The 9,883-nt window shown below is 44.2% G+C and overlaps 1 pseudogene; it reads left to right on the top strand.

Annotated features, from left to right (window-relative positions):
* Positions 1 to 1,385: 1,385 nt before the first annotated feature.
* On the top strand, positions 1,386 to 3,994 carry LOC147962806 (uncharacterized; annotated as a pseudogene).
* Positions 3,995 to 9,883: the final 5,889 nt, after the last annotated feature.

Here is a 9,883-nt window from a genome sequence, read left to right as displayed (position 1 = left end):
AACTGCTTTGGAAAGGCCTGAAAACAAGGATGTGCATAAATATCTCCTGTATATTGAAAATGGGGCAAAGGAATAAAAAACGCAAGGTATAATAGTTAGTACCATCTTGTAGTGAGCTGATGTCTTCTTCATTGTGCAGACAAAGATCTTGTTGTTTTTCGTCACTAATTTCTTTATCCTAACAATCTTTCGGAGTTTCTTGACTTGACTAATATTCATGGACAACTCATTTTCCCATATGCAAAAAGGGTCGAACAGTGGGTCAAAACCTCTGATAGCAGGACCTACATGTGCAAGACCAAATTGTTAAATACCTAAATATAGAATGGTTCCTGCAACTGCACAATAATGTGCTATTAGACAACGGACCATCCACGTGCTAACCTCATTTATAAACCTCAGTGCTTCCCATTGTTTCCCTGCAACACATATAAGGTAGTTAGTCATCAGGTTAAGTAAGGGTTCGCATGCTATCAGTAAAATATGTTGATGAAAAATAAGCACATTGCAGATTCATCAGATTAATTCAAGCCACATGGAAACCCCATTTATCCAAACCAAGCATGATTAAGAACTAGGAAATATAGCACTTGTATATGTTTCTCATGTATTAAGTGCAGCCAAATTCAATTTATTTCTCACATGGTATACAATAACAGAATGCAGCCCCAACAATTGGACATCACATTGCAGAATTGAACCATCCAGTTAAGTAAATAGCACAACAAATGAATCAAATATTAACTGAGCACCACATTGCACAATATAACATACTCCTAATAGAAGATCAGACAGTTAACCAAAACAAGCGTGCTTAACAACTTGGAAATGTTGCAATTGTATTTGTTTCTCATGTATTTAGTACAACAAAATTCGATTTATTTCTCACATGGACATGGTATACAATAACAGAATTCAGCCACAACAATTGGACATCGCATTGCAGAATTGAACCAAACAGTTAACTAAACACCACAACACAAATGAACCAAACGTTAACTGAGCACCACATTGCACAATGTATAACCAAACCAAGCATGCTTGACAACTTGGAAATATAGCAATTGTATTCGTTTCTCATGTATTTTGTAAAGATAAATTCGATTTATTTCTCACATGGAAGACAATACAAAATTGCAGCCTGAAGAATTGAACATCACATTTGCAGAACTGAACCAAAAAGTTAACTAAACACCACATTGCATGACATATAGAACATATACTCTAGAGCAGAAGATTGCATGGTAAAAGTAGATAGCACAATTTACTAGAATTTGTTAAGGAAATGCAGTAGCTAGCAAACTGAACATGGGTCCTTATAGTGAGCTAATAAGACAAGCTACTCCTCGTTGTTGAAGATATCGATGATGATTGGCTCCTTGGACATGGAAGAGGGCGAGGCCTCCGCTTCGTGGGTAACCTCGTTGTAGTGGTGAGTTGCCTGAGCCGCTCCGGACACCAACCTACTGGCTCTCGAGATGTGGAACCCGGTGACGAGTGTACACATTCACAAGTTCCCACTCGCAGTTGTACCCAATATAAACAACCTAATCTCCATTTGCGCCTGCCCAAGCATTACACTCAAGCGATGACATCTTAACATCACACGTATCATTATCAAGCGGCATCAACTTGCACAAGGCGAGGCTTCTGTCGTCCCCGCGCCAGTCAGCAGGGTCACGGCGAACAAGATAGGGGAGATCAAACCGCTCCTGGACCCTTGGGTTCCTTGTAATGATGTTATTAGTTGAGTCGAGAATGGTCTTGAACGAACCTGCCATGCTAGCCGAGGTGATGACGTCGCGCCGATCAATGAGTTCGTCCACCACGTCATCTTTCAGATCGGGGCAAGAATAATGGGGTCGTTTCTGGCATGTTCCCTCCATGGAGAAGATGATCGAACAATGGCAGAAGGAAGTGTGAAGGCAAATGGAGGGAAGAAGAGCATGCGACAATAGTTCCAAATCGAGAGGGAAAGGCGAAGAGGCGGTGGATGATTGCCACGGTACAAGAAGAGGCTACTGGGGAGCGAACGGTTGCCATAGAGGTCACATTGACGACAAGGCCGAGTGAACCGCATGCCATATATCGCACACACTTTGATCTGGTTGACCTTTTTTTGTGTTGCCTAATCACAAACAGTCCATCCGAGTGAACCATATGTTGTAGATCGCACACACCTTCATCTGGCTGCCGTTTCTTTTGTGTTGCCTAATCACAAACAGTTCATCCGAGTGGCTGTATATCGCCCACACCTTCATCTGGCTGCCCGTTTCTTTTGTTCCTCCTCATCACAAACAGTTAATTGAGCTCAACCGTATGCGCCCCATCGCACACGCAACTAAAATCTGAACCGTGTTTGATGCATCCTCCATCACAAATGTTTTGCACCTTTTTTGACTTTTTTTACGCAACCATTTATGACTATGGCATCACACACAGTTTCATCGAAGGGTCTCTGATCGTAGTGTCACGTTAGCAGCATCCTGCAGTAGTGAAAGACAAGAACGTGCATCAACCCCTATGCATAGATTACCCCAATGTCGACTCGGGAATCCGTGAGTTGAGTGCCAAAACATACATCAAGTGAATCAATATGATACCCCATTGTCACCACGAGTACTCATATGCAAGACATATATCAAGTGTTCTCAAATCCATAAAAGTATTCAATCCAATAAAATGAAATCTCAAAGGGAAAACTCAATTCATCACAAGATAGAGAGGGGAAAATCCAACATGATCCGACTATATTAACAAAGCCCGCGATACATCAAGATCGTCACATCTCAAGAACACGAGAGAGAGAGAGAGAGATTAAACACATAGCTACTGGTACAAACCCTCAGCCCCGAGGGTGGGCTACTCCCTCCTCATCATGGTGGCCGCCGGGATGATGAAGATGGCCACCGGTGATGATTTCCCCCTCTGGCAGGGTGCCGGAACGGGGTGTAGATTGGTTTTAGTGGATACAGAGGCTTGCCCGGGGATTTTTGGAATATTTGACGATTTATAGGGCAAAGAGGGGGTGCGGGAGGCCACCGGGGTTGGCACAACCCACTTGGGCGCGCCTGGGCCCCCAGGCGCGCCCTGGTGGGTTGTGCCCCCCTCGGGGCACCCCCCAGGTGCTTCTCTGGCCCACTGATGTCTTCTGGTCCATAAAAAATCCACAAAAAGTTTCGCGGTGTTTGGACTCCGTTTGATATTGATTTCCTACGATGTAAAAAACAAGCAAAAATGATGACCTGCTGCATAGTGTATCCCATGCAACATAAGGGTTTACTTCAACAATTTATGCGGTAATGTTATGTACTTTGCAGATGATATGGGGCGCGCATTCGAACGGGATGTGCATAAACGGAAGGATAGAACCATCATATATGACGATGGATGGGAGTAGTACATTGCACAGAATAATTTCATCGGAGGAGAGTACATATCATTTTCCGTGAATGAAGAGGTCAATAGGTAAAGGCCAATGTATTTCTGCAGCGTTGATGATGACCAGCATCATGATGATAGCCGGTATCAACAGGATGATGGACACAACCAAGATGACAATGGCAGCCATGAAGATTAGGACAGATCGGATGATGATGACAGCCAGAATGACGAGGATGAGCAAGATGATGACGATGAGGTAGATGTTGACGATGGTCCATTCGGTTCAGCAATTTTCTCCCAGAAAATGAGGAAGCTTACTCATGATGAGACCCTGAATGTTAATGCAGTGGGTTGCGACACATGTGGGCAACCCCCGGAGGCAGCAACGCCGAGAAAGGCGGCGCGCCCGTGCACTGGCAAAGCACGCTGGAACGGAGCTCACTCAAGCCCACGCGGAGCACGGAGAAACAGAGGTGCTTACTTGAGCCAAAGCAGAGCATGTCAAAACAGAGGAGGCAGCTGCAATGCAGCACCGCACAGAGCACAGCGAAACAGAGGAACAGGCCGCTACACAAGAGCAGCAGGCGTTGCAACTCGGAAGTGCGGTTGAAGCGGAGTGTAGTCCAGCAAAGAGGAACACGGGAAAACAGAGGAACCGACCGCAACACTACAGTATCAAGCGTTGCCAGCACAGAGCGGATATGCAATGTCCCATGTGGAGCGCGTATGGTGCTTTCCTCAGTTTTATACGAACCAGGTGTTGACCCAGTAAGCCAGCGTGGCATGAGTTTTTATGGAAATCCCTGAGTTTTCATCGGTGGGCTTGTAGATTTGGTCGGTATTGGTTTTTGGTGGATTTGATCTCCTTGGGTCCCAACTTTGTTCGTGTGTCTATAGAATGGATCCTTCCGATCTACGCTATGGTTTTATGAGGCCTTAGCACAACGATTTCCTGACTATCTACTACAATAAGTTTTGCCCGACTCTAGTGCTTAAATTCCACTACATATATGAGGGAAAGACGATAATGGCGGTATTACCTTTGGCTCACTCTAGTGCTTGAATTCCACTACATATCTGAACACTACTAACCTCCCGTGAGGTAAAAACCTCGTGTCGTGTTACCCAACTTGCAAAGGCTACTTGTTCGGGACCCCTATCGGAGATCTGCCGAATTTAGCTGCGCCAACTATCTAGTTGATTGAAGGTGATCGGGACGTCTACTGTGTATACGGTGTTGCGGTGGTTTTAGCAGCATACTCGAAGAGCTCGCTTCCACTGATTTTGCAAAGGGTGCTTCTCGTAAGTCATGCACATGTATTTGGCCTCGGATGAGTATTGTCCTTGGTCATGAGAAACCATTTCAGCCCAGACATGCCGATTATCCATCTTCTCGAAGCAATGTGGGCCTCTTTTTGCCACCTGTCCGAGTAACCAACAGTGTCTGTTTCTGTGGGTAGCCGGTGTATCCAATGTGGCAGAGTGGATTTATGGCTCATCTAGTATTGTATCCAGTTATGATTTTCCCTCTTTGTCGTCCATCCGGCTCTTTTTACATGGCAGATGCACGTTGTGTTCGCCGGTTCCGCCGTGTTTATCCTTCCTGTTACGGTGGGTGCGCTTGCCTCCCATGGGCGCGTCGGGTGATCCCGAGCTGGAGCACTGGGGCCACTTCTTATCCAGCCTGGTGTCTTCCATGGAGCAGTAGTTTGGCATTAGATTGAATAAGGCGGCAAACGTCTTTAGGTGTTGGCAAGCGAGGTCTATGATGAGCCAATTTTAACGCATGTTTATGGGGGATGCAATTAATCTTCTATGTTGCAACAACCTGGGACATCATTGTACTTTGACAAGAAATGTCACCAGAATTATCGGATGGTTTTACCGGTCTCTTGCATGACAAGTGACAGATAGTATATGTCGGTTTGCCCTTTGTTCCTGGGGCAATAGACAACATGGGAAGCAAGACTTGTGTTGACTTCAGATCCGACGTGGCGATCGCATGGTTATCTCGGGATTGTACCATGAGCGGGCTATGTTCTGTACCCACTTTCCCAGGCTAGGTAGTAACCTGGAAGCATGGTTTTCACCATATGTGGTCGCATGTCCAATGTTGTCCAATGTTCTCATTGGCGCACGCATTTTTGGTTGATCCTTCGACTGTTGCCACGAAATGGGTGGTAGGTGGGAGCAAAATTTTGGCTCCCACCAGATCTGACATCGGACCCTATGGTAGTTTTCCTAGGATCCAATCCGACATCAATTCGAGGTTTTTACCTGAGGACAGACACATCGTGTGACTCCTAGGTTGGGCCGTTGGATTGAAGCTACAGGCCTAAATATGAAGATTATAGATTAAGCTTCAGTTGGATGTTGTTTTATCGATAAACAACGATACCATGTTGCATGGTTTCTTGCATCTGTAATTCCTTTTGTTAGTTTATAAGAGATCACTATTTTTCCTTGCAGTAAAAATGGACCCACAACAAATATCAGAGAACCTACATGTCCCAATAGCGAAAGAGGCAATGGGATAGGGAACAATAGATGTGAGATGTGCATGAAGATCATAAAGGTACATATATATGACATCATTGACGTTGAACCATTGAAATATTTATGCCCCACGTAGCAACGCACGGGCAATTTCGTAGTAAATTTATAATTTAGCAGCAGAATAAACAAGCAGAGGAGTGATCCTATTTTCAGCCAAGCTGGATGTCCATAATTTCAGTGAGCATTGGATGTTCAATATCAATATCGTTGCTCACTGTATTATCTTCTTCTTGCTCATGTCACACAGTTGCCAGTCATTTGTTTTTGAACAAAAATAAAAGCATAATATACTAAATGAAAGCACTTTCCAGCGCACATTAACATCCTGAACTCAACGAGCAAATCAGCAGGGATCAATCGATTCATATTTATTGAGGAAAAAAAAAACCAAGTCTTGGGATTGATTTCAACAGATTCATAACATTTTCCATATCATGTATTCTACCTGGACTGAACTCCGGGCCTCCTAAATCCTAAGATGCACACAGCCACTTATAGCTCATTACCGTACGTCTTTTTCTTCTGGCAGGTGGCAGCAGTACTACTCACAGAAAAGGCAGGATATGAGCACGGTGACCAGTACATGGGAGTACTTCAAATCAGTCAGTCGAGGTGATGTTCTCGACCAGGCTGCAAATAATTTCTGCATACCCATACGTATGTGTACAGAGATACTATGTTTGTTGCAAGAAGAAGAACCCAACGTGAGTAGAAGCAGGGCGAAGTCAATGTCCAATGCCACCCAATAAGGCCTTCTGATTTGGAAAACTGTTGTCTGGGTGCTTATTACTAAAATGTAGTAGACATCAGTAGAGGGAAAGAAATGGAAACGAAATCAGGATGGAGGAGCTTGGTCCTCCAACTTCAACACAACTCTTGTGTCGTCGACTCCCTTCCATACTTAACTGCCTGCGGCAAGTTTCTGCTGTATAACTCGTCAAGTTTCTGCTGCAAATATTGCTTGACTTCGTTGCTGTAGGAACCCTTGACCAACACTACCTTGAGGTTCTATAATATTTCCAGACCAGAGACAAATTCGATGGTAGAGCACTGAACCGACAGTACCTCAACATGTGCTGCTATCCAAGGTAAAAAGAAATAGCCCCAACTTGTACCTGCCACAATCAATCTAAACTGAATCGGAAATGCCATATGAAATACTCCCTCGCTGATTTAGTACAAAGTTTATATGGAACGGAGGGAGTATGTACTACCCGGCGCTAATGACATGCACATCTCTGACCGGCGTCATCCGCACCTAGGGAATCCTGGACTCGACCGAGAAGTTGATTGGCAGCATCGAGCACCGTACCTCAGCCGCTGGTCGCCAATCGGGAGCTTCTCTCACCATGGTGGTCGCTGTAGATATAGATGGTACGATGGATTACATATGTACGTATGTATAGATAGTTTAGATACACACTATACACTGGTCATTGTTGCGATCAATGAAGCCTACCAATTTAACTTGTCGTAGTGCGAGCGGATGAATCAACAAGAGGTGAATCATCAACGAGCCAAGACCGAAGAAGCACAGAAGACAAAGTGTGTCAAGATTAGGGAGCGAATGTTAGAGTAATCTTGATTAGTAATTAGCAAGTAGGAGTCTTTGTGTCCGATTCGAGTACTAGTTCATGTACGGGTGCTAGTCCTTGTACAGGAACAGTTTAGTACGTGTCAGGTTATAGGTTAGTTTGGCTAGGAGAGTCCTGGTAGGATTGGTTAGCCGTGTAAGTCTAGGATTATGTTGGGTCGGTGATGGCTCTGCGTATATATATACACGTGCACAGGGCTGCAACTTTGTAATACGGTGTCGAGAAAAGCAGAAAATAAAGAGGAAAACAAAGGGCACGACAAGGGCCCTTGGCTATTAGTTTTGTGTACGCGTGTTCATCGTAATTTAATGTGATCAATCCTGTGACAGAATTCCAACAGTCATGACGTCAATCTATTTACTTTTTATTCTTGAAAAAGAAAGGATGGGAACCCGGCCCAGACATGATACAATGCACTACATCGTGCTGGACATTCTTCGTCGGCCGACACAGTCGGCTGTGCGTGCTTCCAGCAAGGACGACTACTACTGGTACAGATTAATTTCCATGCTACCTGCAAAAAAAATTCTGATGCAAAAAATTGAAATTAATTCCAAAAAATAGGAGGAACTATCATTTCTGAGCACGTTCAAAGGACCCCAAGAGAAGCACTGATAACAAATTGATGGTTAATTCCAGATATCCCAATAAAGATATCAAGGCCGTCCGCATGAATGTGCTAGAGAACGGTTTTGATCTAACTGAATAATATGAAGTATTTTAGTTCTGATGGTAATAGACAAGCAACTTTAGTTGTATTTGGTTTCAGTTTTTGTTTTCAGTATATGTTGGTCAGGATTCAACTTTGTTTATGTCCATGTTTTGCTGGTATAATGCATCATCAAGCTTTCTTTTTGTATGATGATATTGTGTAAATCAGCATATGGATGTGGAAAATATTCTTAGCGACATTAGCCTAGACAAGGATGTTGATGGTTAATGGTTTACATCCCTTAAACATTGGTAATGTTGCCCTTAGAAGCTGGAAACCTGTGATTGTTTCTTGCGCTACAATATGGATTTATCTCATGGAAAGCACGCATGGTGAAAGAAAGGTATTAGCCAATCCTACAAGTTTTGGTTTATTTTTCGGACAGTCCTTTTTGACTGATTAATCATGTGTGACATTTCATGCAGTGATCTGTCCTAACCAGGAAGACAACGCTGAGGTAGTACAGGTTACATCTATGTTCAGAGATGAGGCTAAGATAAAAGATGCTCACAGTTAGTTCATAATTTGATTTGATGAGGAATCCATAGGGTGGCGGATGTTTGCTATGAGGTGGTGTATGTACGTGCTGCACCTCATGGCCGTGGCCTGCTTCCTGCAAGCCAATTTACTGCTTCTTCCGAGGTCATATAGTGATGCTATGGCACTGAGAATCTGAAGGTTAGTAATTCTATTCTATTCTTCTCTATTAAGAACAGTGTTATTTTTCATGATTTAGTGACTGCTGAGTGCTAATAAATTAATTCAATCATATTGGGCCATCTGTTATAGAGCTAAACGAACCATCTGAAGTGGGATGCATTGCATTTTCCCAACTGAATTTACAGTAGCACCAAGAAGGGTTGTGTCCATCATCCTCATCATGTACGATCTAGGCCGCTGGAGCACCAAGTCGCTGGCCTATTCTAACAAATCCAGGCCCTCGAGGCAGCCCTCACTGGTAGAAAAAGGGCCTATAGTCCCGGTTCGTAAGGGCCTTTAGTCCCGGTTCCGGAACCGGGACTAAAGTGTCGGTACTAATACCTCCCCCCTTTAGTCCCGATTCAATCCAGAACCGGGACTAAAGGCCCTCCACGTGGGCAGTGCGCAGAGCCCAGTCAGGAGACCCTTTGGTCCCGGTTGGTGGCACCAACCGGGACCAATAGGCATCCACGCGTCAGCACTTCTGTGGCTGGGGTTTTTGTTTTTTTAAGGGGGGGGGGGGGGGGGGGTTGGGGGTTTTGCGGGGTTAATTTAGGTGTTTCATATATTGTGTTAGCTAGTTATAATTAATAAAGAGAAGTGTCCTCTCTTATGTCCGTGCTTGGTCGACGCTACGTACTATACATACGTATATAGAGAGGACTAGACACGCTAGCTAGCTAGTAAGCAAACGAAGGAAACAGAAGATCGGCATGAACATCTATGCATATATACAGAGAGAAGTGATATCGACCACCTCTCCCTCTCCGAGAGATTGGTCGAACAACAAGTTCTCGTATATCTATCTGACACTACCGGCTACATATATACAACAATTATCTCTTACAAATATAATCATACGGACTCAGGGTCCACATAGAATTCTCCGTCTTCAGGGATCACGTGGTCAAGAAAGAATGCCGCCAATTCCTCTTGA

Source organism: Triticum urartu, chromosome 7A (assembly GCF_056163025.1).
Source record: "Triticum urartu cultivar PI428250 chromosome 7A, HENAU_Tu73, whole genome shotgun sequence".
In the NCBI taxonomy this organism is placed as follows: domain Eukaryota; kingdom Viridiplantae; phylum Streptophyta; class Magnoliopsida; order Poales; family Poaceae; genus Triticum; species Triticum urartu.
The sequence above is the reverse complement of the archived record's forward strand: the minus strand, read 5'-3'. Positions and strand labels throughout refer to the sequence as shown.